Below are 13,501 nucleotides of genomic sequence, written 5' to 3'. Positions count from 1 at the left end.
AGACACCTGCGGTTAGCTACTTTAGAGTATTTGGTAGAAAATGTTACATCATGAGGAGCGAACACTAGAGAAAATTTGATGTGAAATGTGATGAGGGAATATTCCTAGGGTATTCCACCAAGAGCAAAGCTCTCAAGGGTTTCAATAATAGGACTTAGAGAATTATGGAAAGCATCAATGTAAGAGTTGATGAAACCTCTGAGAAAACTGAGGAAACCAGAAGTGAGCAAGCGGTAAATGAATCGGTTGTAACCTTCTGGGAACCGATTGTTAGTCAACCAAGTACCAGTAACAGTATTCCTACACCGGTAGATGTAGATGCTAATATTGATGGAGATGAGGATGAAGAAGAAAAGCAAGAGGAATCTATCAAGACCATTTCTCGGTATGTCAAGATGAATCATGATCCTAAGCAGATCATAGGAGATAAGGATGCAAGAATTATTACAAGAAGAAAGGTCAGATAAAACTCATGTATGATCTTTGAATTTGAGCCTAAATCATTCAAAGAGGCACATAAAGATGAAGACTGGATCAAGGCAATGGAAGAGGAACTTGACTAGATAGAGAAAAATGGTACATGGTCTTTGGTACCCAGACCGGAGCATAAAAATGTCATTGGTACCAAATGGGTCTTCAGAAATAAGTTGAATGAGGATGGCACAGTGATTAGAAACAAATCCAGACTGGTGTGCAAAGGATATGCCCAAGAAGAAGCAGAAGACTATGGAGAAACCTTTTCTCCTGTAGCCAGATTGGAAGGAGTTCGTATGCTTCTTGCATATGTAGCTTTTAAAGGATTCAAAGTATATCAAATGGATGTAAAATATACATTCCTAAATGATGTACTTGAAGAGGAAGTGTATTTAGAGCAACCAGATAGGTTTTCCCTATTTGAAGACAATGACATGGTGTGTAGGCTACATAAAGCCTTATATGGTCTAAAGCAGGCACCTAGAGCATGGTATGAACACCTGCACTCCCATCTTGTGAAGATTGGATTTGAGAGAACAAGCAAAGATAGCAATATCTACTTGAAGTCTGAGGGAGATCAGATCCCGATCTGTGAGGTATTTGTTGATGACATTATCTTTGGTGGAGATGACAAGATGAGTCATGAGTTTTTAGATGAGATGAAGAAAGAGTTTGAGATGTCACTCATAGGGGAGATTAAGTTCTTTATTAGACTGCAGATCCAGTAGATGAAAGATGGAATTTTTATCACTCAGTGCAAGTATGTCAAAGAGGTGTTAAAGACCTTTGGCATGGAAGATAGAAAATCGGTTGGTACACTGATGGTGACTGGTTGTAAATTATCCAAAGAGGATGACTCAGCATTGGTTGATGAGAAGGAATACCGATCAATGATTGGTAAGTTGCATTATGTAGTGCATAGCAGACCAGATATTGCACATGTAGTTGGCATTACTGCAAGGTTCCAGAAAAGCCTAAGAGAATCCCACTTGGTTGCAGTCAAGCGGATTCTTAGGTATCTAAAGGGAACTATTGATTATGGATTGTGGTATCCATATAGCAAGGATTTCAACTTGAAAGTATTCATAGATGCTGATTGGGCAGGTAATGTAGATGAGCAGAAGAGCACAACTGGTGGTGCATTCTTTCTTGGTGGTAGACTGGTCTCATGGATGAGTAAAAAGCAGAGTTGTATCTCTCAGTCTACATCAGAAGCAAAGTATGTTGCAACTTTCATGAACTGTACTCAGACAATTTGGATGAAGCATGTATTAAATGGCTTCAAAGTTCCTGTATCTAAACCGGTAAGTATATTTTGTGACAATACTAGTGCAATTAACATCTCCAAGAATCCAGTTTTACATTCTAGAACCAAGCACTTTGAGCTAAAGTATCATTTCTTGAGGGAAAAGGTTCAAAACAAAGAGATTGCACTGGAACATGTTTCCAGTAAGGAGTAGTTAGCAGACATATTCACCAAGCCTCTCCCAAAGGCTACATTTATGTACATAAGAGGTGAATTAGGGGTGTTTCCCCTTCAAGAAGTAAACTAACAATATATGCTCCACATCAGTTAAGTATTACTTAGTCAAAAAAAAATTGGATTGATGTGTTGAAGGATGCTACTCCTCAGGGGGAGCACCATAATGGAACAGGGAAGCTTGTGCCTCCACTTTGGCATTGTTTTCAAAGGGGGAGAATAAGAGAAGCAAAGAAGATATCTGCAGAAATTGAGAGAGAAGATGTGAAGCGGAGAGATATCTTTGTATATTACCATCAATGCCAAAGGGGGAGATTGTTGGCATTATGTGAACTGGTATGAAGACATGATGACATTGTATGTTGTCATTAATGTCAATATGTTGAAGAGGAGAGAACCGATATATGTGAGAACTGGTATGTAACCAAGAATCGGTATTTGTGCCAAAGTGAAGCGGTGTGTTTGCTTAAGGTGAACCGGCATGTGGTTATGGGAACCGGTACATGGAAGCTTTCTATGACTACTGGTTGGTAGTCTCAACTTCAAGGTTTCCGATTGAAGTGCCCCAAGCCTGTGTGACTTAATCAGTGACTTTGTGTGATGAGTTAGCATTGTAATGAAGAACAAATCGTTTTGCCACATCAGCTTTGTGCGCGTGAAGGATCTTGCATAAAGGAGATTGTCCCTATCTACCTCGGGAATGTGCGAAGTCTGTAAATGGTGATAATGTGTGATGGGTTATCAGCCACCATGAAATCGGTGGAAAATGAATGATGGAGAACATCTTGAGATTGGTTCAAGACTATTGCATTTAATGCAATGTGCTTAATAGTTAGGATTGAACCGTTTGAATCTCTTAACCTAACAGGTTTAGGGTTTAGGGTTTAAGCTACCGACCTACCTATTTCCTGTAAGGTTGATGTTGTGTTTCTTTCTGAGGTTGTTGGCAAAATTTGTGTGTGTGTATCCAAGAGAAGAGATATGTGAATCTTGCTAGACTAGAGGAGAGAAATGATACCTGTAGAGTGTAAGTGCAGAAGGTGAAGAGGAGCTAAAGCGGATCTGCATTGGCATTGAGTGCTATTACTAGATCATTGTAATACCTATTGATCTCTAACCACCTCAATAGTTGGGAAATCCCTTAATAGGGTAGCTTTAACTAGCTTGCTATAAATCCTTTAACAGGGTGACTCAAAACTATTGAGTTCTTGGAATCCTCTAACAAGGTAACCTCTAACAGGGTTTAACCCTTAACCAAGTATTCTAGCCATCCCTTAACTGGGTGATCCCTAATAGGATTGTTCCTAACAGAACCTATTATATCAGTCTTTAACCGGACAAGGCTCCTAATAGAGCGGACTTCTAAAGAGTTCAAAAATAGCTTATGGGTATTCATCCCCACCGTGGTTTTTCCCAGTTGGGTTTCCATGTGAGAAATCTGAGTGTCATGTGTGGTGATATTCTTGTGGTGGTTTGAGTGATTTGTGTCTGAAGGTAAATCATGTTGATCTAGCTGCTTATATATCTTTTGATGATAGATTACATGTTCATGCACTAGGGTGAAATGGAAATGAAGTATTAGAATGTATGAAAAGATAAGTGTCAACCAATTTATGCTTGTCTTAGTTATTTTGGGTTCTATCGTTTGTACTCTGTTTAAGACCGATGTTACTATTTGTCTGTCAAAGCACAGTGTCTATTGACAAACAGGTTTAGGATTGTGTTTTTTTCTGTACTGATTCACCCCCCCCCTCTCAGTACCGGTTTGGTACTATCCATTCATCATTGAGTTATTATAGGCATTCTTCTCTCCATGGTATATTGTTTTTTTGTCAAACTTCCATGGCCTACCTAGGAGTAGGTGGCAAGCATCCATTGGCAAGATGTCACACAAGATTCTATTCTTGTAGCCTCCTATAGTGAACTCCACCCAAGATTTTTCATTCACAAGAACATGTTGCCCTTTGTTGAGCCAAGTAACCCTATAAGGATCACTATGTGGTATTGTTTGTAGCTTGAGCTTACTCACGGCTTCCTCTAACACTATATTATATGTGGATCCTAAATCCACCACCACTCTACATACCTTTCTCATGATCTTTCATTTTATCCTAAACAAGGATCTCCTTTGGCTAGGTTCCTCCTTAACCAGTTCCTTAATCAAGACTCTTCTTATCATAAGATTCTCTCCAACTTCTGAATCTAAGCTTACTTTGGAATCCTTCATGTTTGCTATATCTTCTTGAGCATAATTTACTCTCCTCTCACCTCCTTGGGATGAAGAAGACTTCTCAGGACATCTATATGTTAGGTGTCCAATTTGATGGGAATTGTAGCACTTCATTATGGTGAAATAGGACCCTCTTCCTGATCCACTAGACCTTCCTCTACTAGAATTGCTAGATCCCCTTCCTCTATAGTTGTTCTTGCTATTGGAATCCCCACTTTTCTCTACCAACTTGGATTCCTCTTGGGATATTTGGTCTACACTTCTTCCACCAAAGCTACCTCTCTAACCTTTGCCATCTCTTCCCATACCTGTGCCTCTGTTGCTTTGCTCTTGTTTCTTTTTGCTCTTCTCTTCCACCTTGAGTGCCAATTGATAGCACTTATGAATAGTACTAGGGCATAAAAAACCCAATTCTTCTTTAATATTTCATCTCAAGCCATTCAAATATCTGGCTACTTTGATGCTTTCATCTTCCACCACCTTGGATCTCAGACACAGCTTCTGAAATTCCTTAGTGTAGTTGCTCACATCTAAGTCTCTTTGTCTAAAGTTTTGTCTCCTCTTGTTCAATTGGATTTCATAATCTTCGGGGATATATGCTTCTTTTACCTTCGCTAGCATTCCTTTCCAAGTGGCTATTGGGTTCTTACCCTCCTTTTACCTCTCCTCTTGGATGAACTTCCACCAAGTCAAGGTTGCTCCTCTTAATCCAGATTTGAGTACCTTCACCTTTTGTGCCTCACTGATCCCATCACATTCAAATTGATTCTCCAATCCTTCAATCCATTCCATGAATACTTCTGGTTCCATTTTTCTATAAAAAAGTGGCACTCCTTCCAAGGATTTTCCTCCTAAGGCTTTAATGGCTCTAAGGAAAGGTTCTTTAGGTAGAATAGGATCTGGTTCAGGTGTGCTATCCTCTTCTACTACTTCTTTACCCTTCCCTTCATTGACCTTGATTGTCACTTTCTCAGTCTTGTCTTCAACTACATCTAGTTTGCTCTTCAACTGTTGTAATCTTTCCCAGAGGAGTCTATTCTCTTCATCTTGATCTTATACCTTCTTGGCTAATTTTGCATTGGTCACCATCCTTAGGCTATTTTCTCCTATTGACTAAGTGTCTAACATGAATTGGCTTCTTCCCAAATCTTGGTTGCTCTGATACCACTTTGATGGGGAGGGGTTCTCAAAGAGAATTTGTTCTTACTCAATAGGAAGCTGAGTGATGTGTTAGTGGACTCCCTTCACTCTACACTGGTCTTTCAACAAATCAAAACATTTAATCTATCTAGGAGTTCTCCCAATCAAATTGTGCTCAATGACTGCTCAAGCATGGTTAAGATCCACAAGGGTAAATCCAACCTCAAACTAGAAATATTATAATATATGCTTGCAGGGATTGTAGCAAGTGTTCTTAAGGTATTTCCATGCCAATCAACTAGTTTTGCAATTGGTTTTCATTCATTTCTTCATCACTCCCTCTTTCTCCTATTTTCTAGGCCTAGTAGCCCTAGAGCCCCAATTAGCCCTACCTCACCTGTTTTTATGAATTACTCAAAAATGTCTCAAAGACCCTAGAAAAATCTTTTATGATCTGAGCGCCATTTTGGATGAACTTTCTGATTCATCAGATGGAAAATTCAAATCTATCCGTACAGGTTCGAAACCCAAAATTTGTATTTTTGAAGGGTTTGGGGTCTTAGTTGTCTTCTTCAAAGGGTTTCATGTCTTCCCTGCTCTGCCACACCTCCAACCTTCCACATAGGCTCTGCCATAACCTATTTACTCATGCCAAACATTTGGCATCTTCAAAACTGATCAACCCTGCAAGCACTTGCAACTTTTTGGTCATTTTCCTAATCAGGCTATGACTGAGCTCTCCTAGGAAATGATGTCAAATGGCCTTTTAATTCCTTACAAACCAAAAAAATATTATATGCAATGTACAAAGGTTCCATGGCTTGAGTCCCAAGGGTTATGGAGCAAAACTCAAAGGACTTCAAGCTGGAACCATGTTTGGGCTCTAAGACCCTTCCTCAGGCCGAGAGCAATATAAAATCAAATACTCAATTCAAACCTGCACTAGAAACTATCTCAAATACCTTGTGAGAACTACAAATACATGTATAAATAAATCATGAAAGAACAATAATGAAATCAATCCATGAAGTACAGACTACTGCTCAAAATTTGAGAAAATGCAAGGTAAAATCTAGAAAAAGGTTTTCACAATGTATTCCAACTTGCTCAGGGCGTTCACCAACCTATTTACATTCATTCTCAAAGAATTTATATTCCATATAGATACTAACTAACTCTCCATCAATTTCCTAATCACTGATGTGCTCAAACTTTCAAAAAGTTGCTCAAAAATTGTAAAATGTTGTCGAGCAACATTGACAACTATTGCCAAAAAAGTGCATTTTTGCATTTTATGCATTGTCACTCATCCTTAACCTCCTAGAATGACTTAAAAACACTAAAATGACATGTCTCAATTCCAAATGAGGCTTTTCAAGACATTTGACACCAAAATGCAAGTTTATGCCATATTAGGCTTACTAGGGCTCATAAGCCAAAATTGAGTAAAAACATGATCTAATTGACATTCATCCTCCAAATGCCTATCCAAAACACATGTGGACCTATGATCATTCCATTATTCACAAACCTAAACCAAACTAAATACTAACATACCAAAATCTTGAAAATGCACTCAAAAAACTAGGTGCTCCTACACCAGGCATGTAATAATGGTGTCTACGTGGGTAGTTCACTAAGCTACGTGATCCTATGTAAAAATAGAGTCATGGATCACTATGGATTACTAACTATAGCATATACCTTGAACATTTGTACATGAACCAGAATGGAGGGGAACTTTCCTCATCTATGATATTTGCTTACATGTGAAACACTCAACCGTGGTTTCGGGTACCTCGGTCAAGATCGATACTACCATGCTCAACGATGAAAATAAGGCACTATGAATAATCCATGGATCTTCATCTCATCTTATCTATTTATATTGCATTCTTTTGTATATCGCCTATCCATTTTCTCATTCATTATTCATATATGTTGTTTGCATGCAAGTAATTCAGGTTTCTATGAGAAAGCACCTAATATAATTTTTTCTTGGGTACATTCACGATAGAGTTCTCTGATACATCATCTCACATCTCCATTTCACATCTGCATTTTCTCACAAATTTGCATTCATATATCATGAAGGCATACCATTATCATTTAGTTGCATCAAATGCATTCATTTCATTACCATTTACTTGCATTTAGATTCATTAAATACATTCAAATATTCATTTAAGTGCATTTGTTTAATCATTAATTTAGTGCATTCAAAACATCAAGTGCATTTATTATCATTTACTTTCATTTCATCATTTCATTTAGTTGCATTAAGTGCATTTAGATTCATTTAGATGCATTTCAAATCATTTCATTCATTCACTTCCATTTTAGTTACATATTAGTTATGAAAGTGCATTTATTATCATTTACTTGCATTTCATCATTTCATTTAGTTGCATTAAATGCATTTAGATTCATTTAGATGCATTTCAAATCATTTCATTCATTTACTTCCATTTTAGTTACATATTAGTCATGAAGGTGCATTTATTATCATTTAGTTGCATTTCATCATTTCATTTAGTTGCATTAAGTGCATTTAGATTCATTTAGATGCATTTCAAATCATTTCATTTATTTACTTCCATTTTAGTTACATATTAGTCATTAAGGTGCATTTATTATCATTTAGTTGCATTTCACATCATTTCATTTAGATTCATTTACTTTCCTTTCAAATCATTCATCTATCCATTTAGTGCATACATTTATTATCCTTTAAAATGCATTTATTCATTAAGTACATTCAGCCATTCATTTCAGTGCATTCATCTAGAAGCATACATAACATTTTCATAAACATTTCATTCATTGTAGATTCATCTTAAAAACATGCATCATTTACTCATATCATCATCTCATCATATTCAAAATGTATAGTATTATCTATCAAAGATCATCTATCATTATCTCATCATTCAGCATAAAATGTCATCATTGCATCACATTAATATCATTACAAAAGAATCATCTATGTATTAACCTACATTCACATGCTAGAAAATCATCCATATCATACATATAGAAATCATATCATCAACATGTACATCTAGAAAATAAACATCTCCATAGCATGTATCTAAGCATGACTCATATCATCATCCTGCATAAAAATACACATATCATCACATGCATCCATATCATATCATCACCACAAAAATGAGATCTCATCATATATCCCATAAAAAAGAAGACATGTGTCAGAGTACAATGATGTCTACAAATATCGGCTACCAAAAGCCATCCAAGTATCAATCTAGTCACAATGTAACAATACATAGAAACACCTCAAATGACACTTTGGCTAGATGCTTCTCCCCCACCACCATCTCGTCGAGGTGGACCCATAACACCACCACTTCTCTAAACCCTCTAAGACCGCTCTGATCTCGCCCGCCGCATGTGGGAGTAGCTCATCGCTCACTAACTAACCGGCACAGCTTGCTCATATAATCCCTGCTAGTAGTCAATCTTTTCCCTACCCGCCGCATCTCCCTCTGCACCTCCCTAGTCAAACCCTGTCCCTGTGCTCCTTCCAAAACTTAAACTCTATCCTGTAGCCCCCCCACTCTATCCACTAGATAATTTCTTTCTCTCACACCTACAATCAACTCGGCCTCCCATGCAAAAATCTAGACATCCCTGGCTGCAATCTCTGCCTCTCTATCCTCTAACTATGTCTCGGCTGCTATCAACTAAGTTTGCAATTGTAATATCATAAACTCCCACATGTCTCCCTCTCCTCTACCTACGACTCCCTCTCCCATCTCCATAGGATCCTCTCCACCACCTATGGCTCCCTCTGCCATCTCCATCACCTCACCACCAACCTCTCCCCCATCGACATCTCTCCCTCCTTCTCTCATTTCTCTTTGTATCAGCGATCCTTGTGATAGTCGTAAAGGCTGCCCACCTCTACCTCTCCACTATAAGCATCCTCCTCCACTACCTCCCCCTCCAAATCCACCTCCACCCCCAAATCCACCTCCCCCACCACCTACACCTCCTCCTCCTCCTCGTCCTCCTCCTCCTCCTCCTCCTCTGCCACCCCTGCCTACTCTCCTCCTTCATTGTCATGTTGTGTCATCCTCAAATGGTGGTATGGGCTCTATAGGATCTGAAATCCATAGAATCAGATGAGCAGTTTGATATTGTGTATACTCCTCTATCACCCCCACATCTATAATCTCTAGCCTCATCTGCCATGGTCTCATCTATAATGTACAAAACTCTCCAAGGGCCTGATCATAGGGTAGAATTGGCCTCCACTACCATCTCTCCCACACTACCCGTGCATACTCCCCTGAACACCTCATCATACTCTACCTCCACCCAAACTGTCTCATCACTCTCCATGGCAATTGTCTCTCCACAACATAGGATGTGTGACCAATCAAAAAATGAGTCACATATACATACAGAAAGGCCTCCCCATCATCCTCCCAGACCTCACAATCAGTGTACGGTGTCCATATGACCATATCTAAGTCATTCAATGCCCGCTGCCAAAACTCCAACTTCCCTAAATGGGGCTGGGTCATCAAACCTCCATACATAAAAATATAGGGCTGATCTATCGCCCTAAACCTCAAACATATTGGTCATGTGACTGGCAAGTGCTCCCAAGCCCAGATATGTAATAAAGTGATCCCTACCCCTAGTGATCTACTCTCTTGGTACACCACCTCATGAAAATACCTATAAAGGTGTGCTAACACACATGTCCCCCACGCATAGCAGGTCCCCTCTATCACCATCTTCTCTATCACCTGGCCCCAACCAATGGCCAATCCATGTGAGCGTCGATTAGGGAAAAGAAAACCCCCTATGATACCTGCTAGTACTAATGGTAGAGGCTCATAAAGCGCTGCTATATCCTCCCACGCCACATATCCATCCTCATTGTATACGTCCTCGGCAAATATCCTCTGCACGGCTACCATCCCCAAGTGTCAATCATATATCATGATCTCTCCTTTAATCAGGATATGAAGTATCTTGTTGTGCCATCGCTTGGCTAACACTATCAGTAGTCCATGATTCATCTGAATCATGGGTAGGTATACCATTTCATATAATCTAGCCACATAGATACTTGATCTATGTCCGCCTCAGTCAACTGCTCTCGCAGCTACTATGTCGCGGGGTGTCACTCCCGCATCTATAAGATGGGAAGATCCTCCTACACATATAAACACATATCAGTTATTTTGCTACAAACTTTCTTAAGTTTCATCCTAAACTATCAACAAATGTTGACATATGTGCAGACTGTAATGACATGATGATATTGTATGTTGTCATTGATGTCAATATGCTGAAGTGTGAACCGGTATATGTGAAAATGTGAAGCAGTATGTTGATGATGTGAACCGGTATATGTGAAAAAGTGAAGCGGTATGTTGGAATGTGACCCAGTATATGGAGTTTTCTATCGGGGTTTCATTTGGTATGACTACCAGTTTGTAGTCTCAACTTCAGGGTTTCTGGTTGATGCATCTCAAGTCTGTATGATTCGACCGATGACATCTTGTGATGGGTTAGCATTGAAATGAAGATCAGATCATGTCGACACGTCAGCCTTGTGCGCATGGAGGATTTCCTTGAGGATCTTGCATGAAGAAGATTGATCCTATCTACCTCTGGAATGTGCAAAGTCTCAGTAAATGGTGGAGAATGAGTGATGGGTTATTAGCTTCCAGAAACGGCATAGAACGAATGATGGAGAACATCTTGAGGTTCGTTCAAGACTATTTTATTCAATGTAATGTGTTTGAACAGTCAGGATTGGACCGACTGTATTGATAACCTAAATGTTTAGGGTATAGGGTTTATGCTACCAACCTATCTATTTCCTATAAGGTCAATGATGATTTGCATTGTGAAGATTGTTGGTAAATGTTATGTGTGTATCCAAGTGAAGAGATACTTGATTCTTGCCAGACTAGACAAATGTGTTGATACCTGCATCGTGTGATTGTAGAAGCAAAGAAACTAAAGTGGATCTACCTTAGCATTTAGTGCTGTTATCAGATTAGTGTATTACCTGTTGACTTCTAACCATTTCAGCAGCTGGAAAATCCCTTAACCGGGTAGCTTTAACAGGGTGACTCAAATCAATGAGTTCTTCAAATCCTCTTGCGAGGTAACCTTTAATAGGGTTCTAACCTTTAACCGAGTATTTAGCCATCCCTTAACCGGGTGATCCCTAGCAGGATTAGTTCCTAGCAAAACCTATTGTAAAGTCCTTAACCAGACTAGCCTCCTAATTGAGCGAACTTTAGAAGAGTTCAAGAACAACTTGTGGATATTCATCCCCACCGTGGTTTTTCCTAGTTGGGTTTCCACATGAAAAATCAGTGTGTCATGTGTGATGCTTTTTCATGTGATGATTAGTGTTTTCTGTTAAGTGGTAATGCATGTTGATCCAGTGGTCTTTATATTTCTGATGTATTACTTGTTTATGCATATGGGTAAAGTGGAAAAGAGATATTAGGTGTGGTGAAGATCTAAGTGTTGCCAGTTTATGTCTTTCACAGTCATACTGTGTTTTACCGGTAGTGCCCTATTTTAAATCGGTGATTTTGTTTACTAGACTGTTCAATCTCTATAGTCAAACTGGCTTAAGGAAGTTTTTCACTATATTAATTCACCCCCCCCCCTCTCAGTATCTATTGATTACTTACTATTCATCATTATTCATCAATTGGTATTAGAGCATCCTCTAGGTCCTCTATGTTTTAAGCTTAACCACTTGAGGAAAAGATCTTATTCTAATGATGAAGAGGGAAGGTCCTAAGTTCAACAAATATAACTTTAAGATATGGAAGGATAGAAGGAAGATACACATTAAAAGCATGGGTGCTCAACACTGGAGCTATGTTGAGAATACTTATGTTGTCCCTACCGGTACTCTCACCGATGATCAAAGAAAAGAAATTTAGGAGAATGGGCAAGTAATGGAAGCTCTTATCAGCAGCCTATCTGATGTTGAGTTTATAGATGTTCAGGAAAAAGACAATCTCAAAGATGTATGGGATACTCGGGAGTCTATCTATGGCGGTGATGAGCATGTGAAGCAAGCTAAGGAAGAAAGCCTTACAGGAAAGTTTGAATACATGTGGATGGTTGAAGGAGAGACCATTCAACAATATGGGATAAGGATTAAAAGTGTTGTTGGAGACATCAAGAGTGCAGGAGGTACAATGGATGATTCCACCATTGTTAGCAAAGTTTTGAGAACATTATTATTGGTCTATGCAATAAGGGTTGCCGCTATTAAGGAGTTGAGATCTATTGACAAGACAAAGGTGTTCCTTGACTCTATCATTTCTAAGTTGATCGCATATGAGCTAAACAGTTATGATTGCAGTGCTCAGAAGACTGATTCAGCCTTTAAAGCATCTGCTTCACTATCTAGAAAGGGTAAAGAAGCTAGTACCAGCTGTGAACCTAGACAAAGCAAAGATATGGATGATGAGGAGATCCTGATGGAATTTGAAGCTCTTTTGGCCAAGAGACTTCCTAAGGGAACTGGAAAATACAGAGGTAAACTCCCTTTGAAATGATTTTCTTGCAATAAGATAGGACACATTGTTGTAAACTATCCTAATGGTGATAATAAGGATAAACCAGAGAGGTTCAAAAAGTTCAAAGGAGGAAATAGGAGAAATTATCTTGTTGCAGTTGATGAAGGTGTTACTGATGATGAATCAGAAGATGAAGAAAGCAAAGACATAGTATTTGTAGCTGTTAAGGAAGATGTATCAGACAAGAAGGCTCTTGTCTCCTGCTTTGATAATTCCAATGAGTGGATTATTGATAGTGGTTGTTCTCACCACATGACTGGTGACTGGAGAAATTTTCTGTCTCTAGAAGAGTATGATGGAGGTGTAGTCTGATTTGGTAATGATGCACCTTGTATGGTAAAAGGAAAAGGGTCCATCTCTCTAAATGGAAAAAGCAATGTTGATAATGTGTATTGGGTAGAAGGTCTTAGGCATAACCTTTTGAGTGTTGCTCAGCTGAATGATAATGAACGCACTCTGGAATTCAAAGCTGGAGTATGCAAAATCAAGGGAAAGCGTGGTGAACTGATGGCCACCAGTATGCAAACCAAAGGTAACTTATTTCATTTAAATGCAAATATCAGTCAATGTCTAATG

The sequence above is a fragment of the Cryptomeria japonica genome, chromosome 5 (assembly GCF_030272615.1).
Source record: "Cryptomeria japonica chromosome 5, Sugi_1.0, whole genome shotgun sequence".
Lineage (NCBI taxonomy): Eukaryota > Viridiplantae > Streptophyta > Pinopsida > Cupressales > Cupressaceae > Cryptomeria > Cryptomeria japonica.
This window is presented reverse-complemented; position numbering follows the sequence as displayed.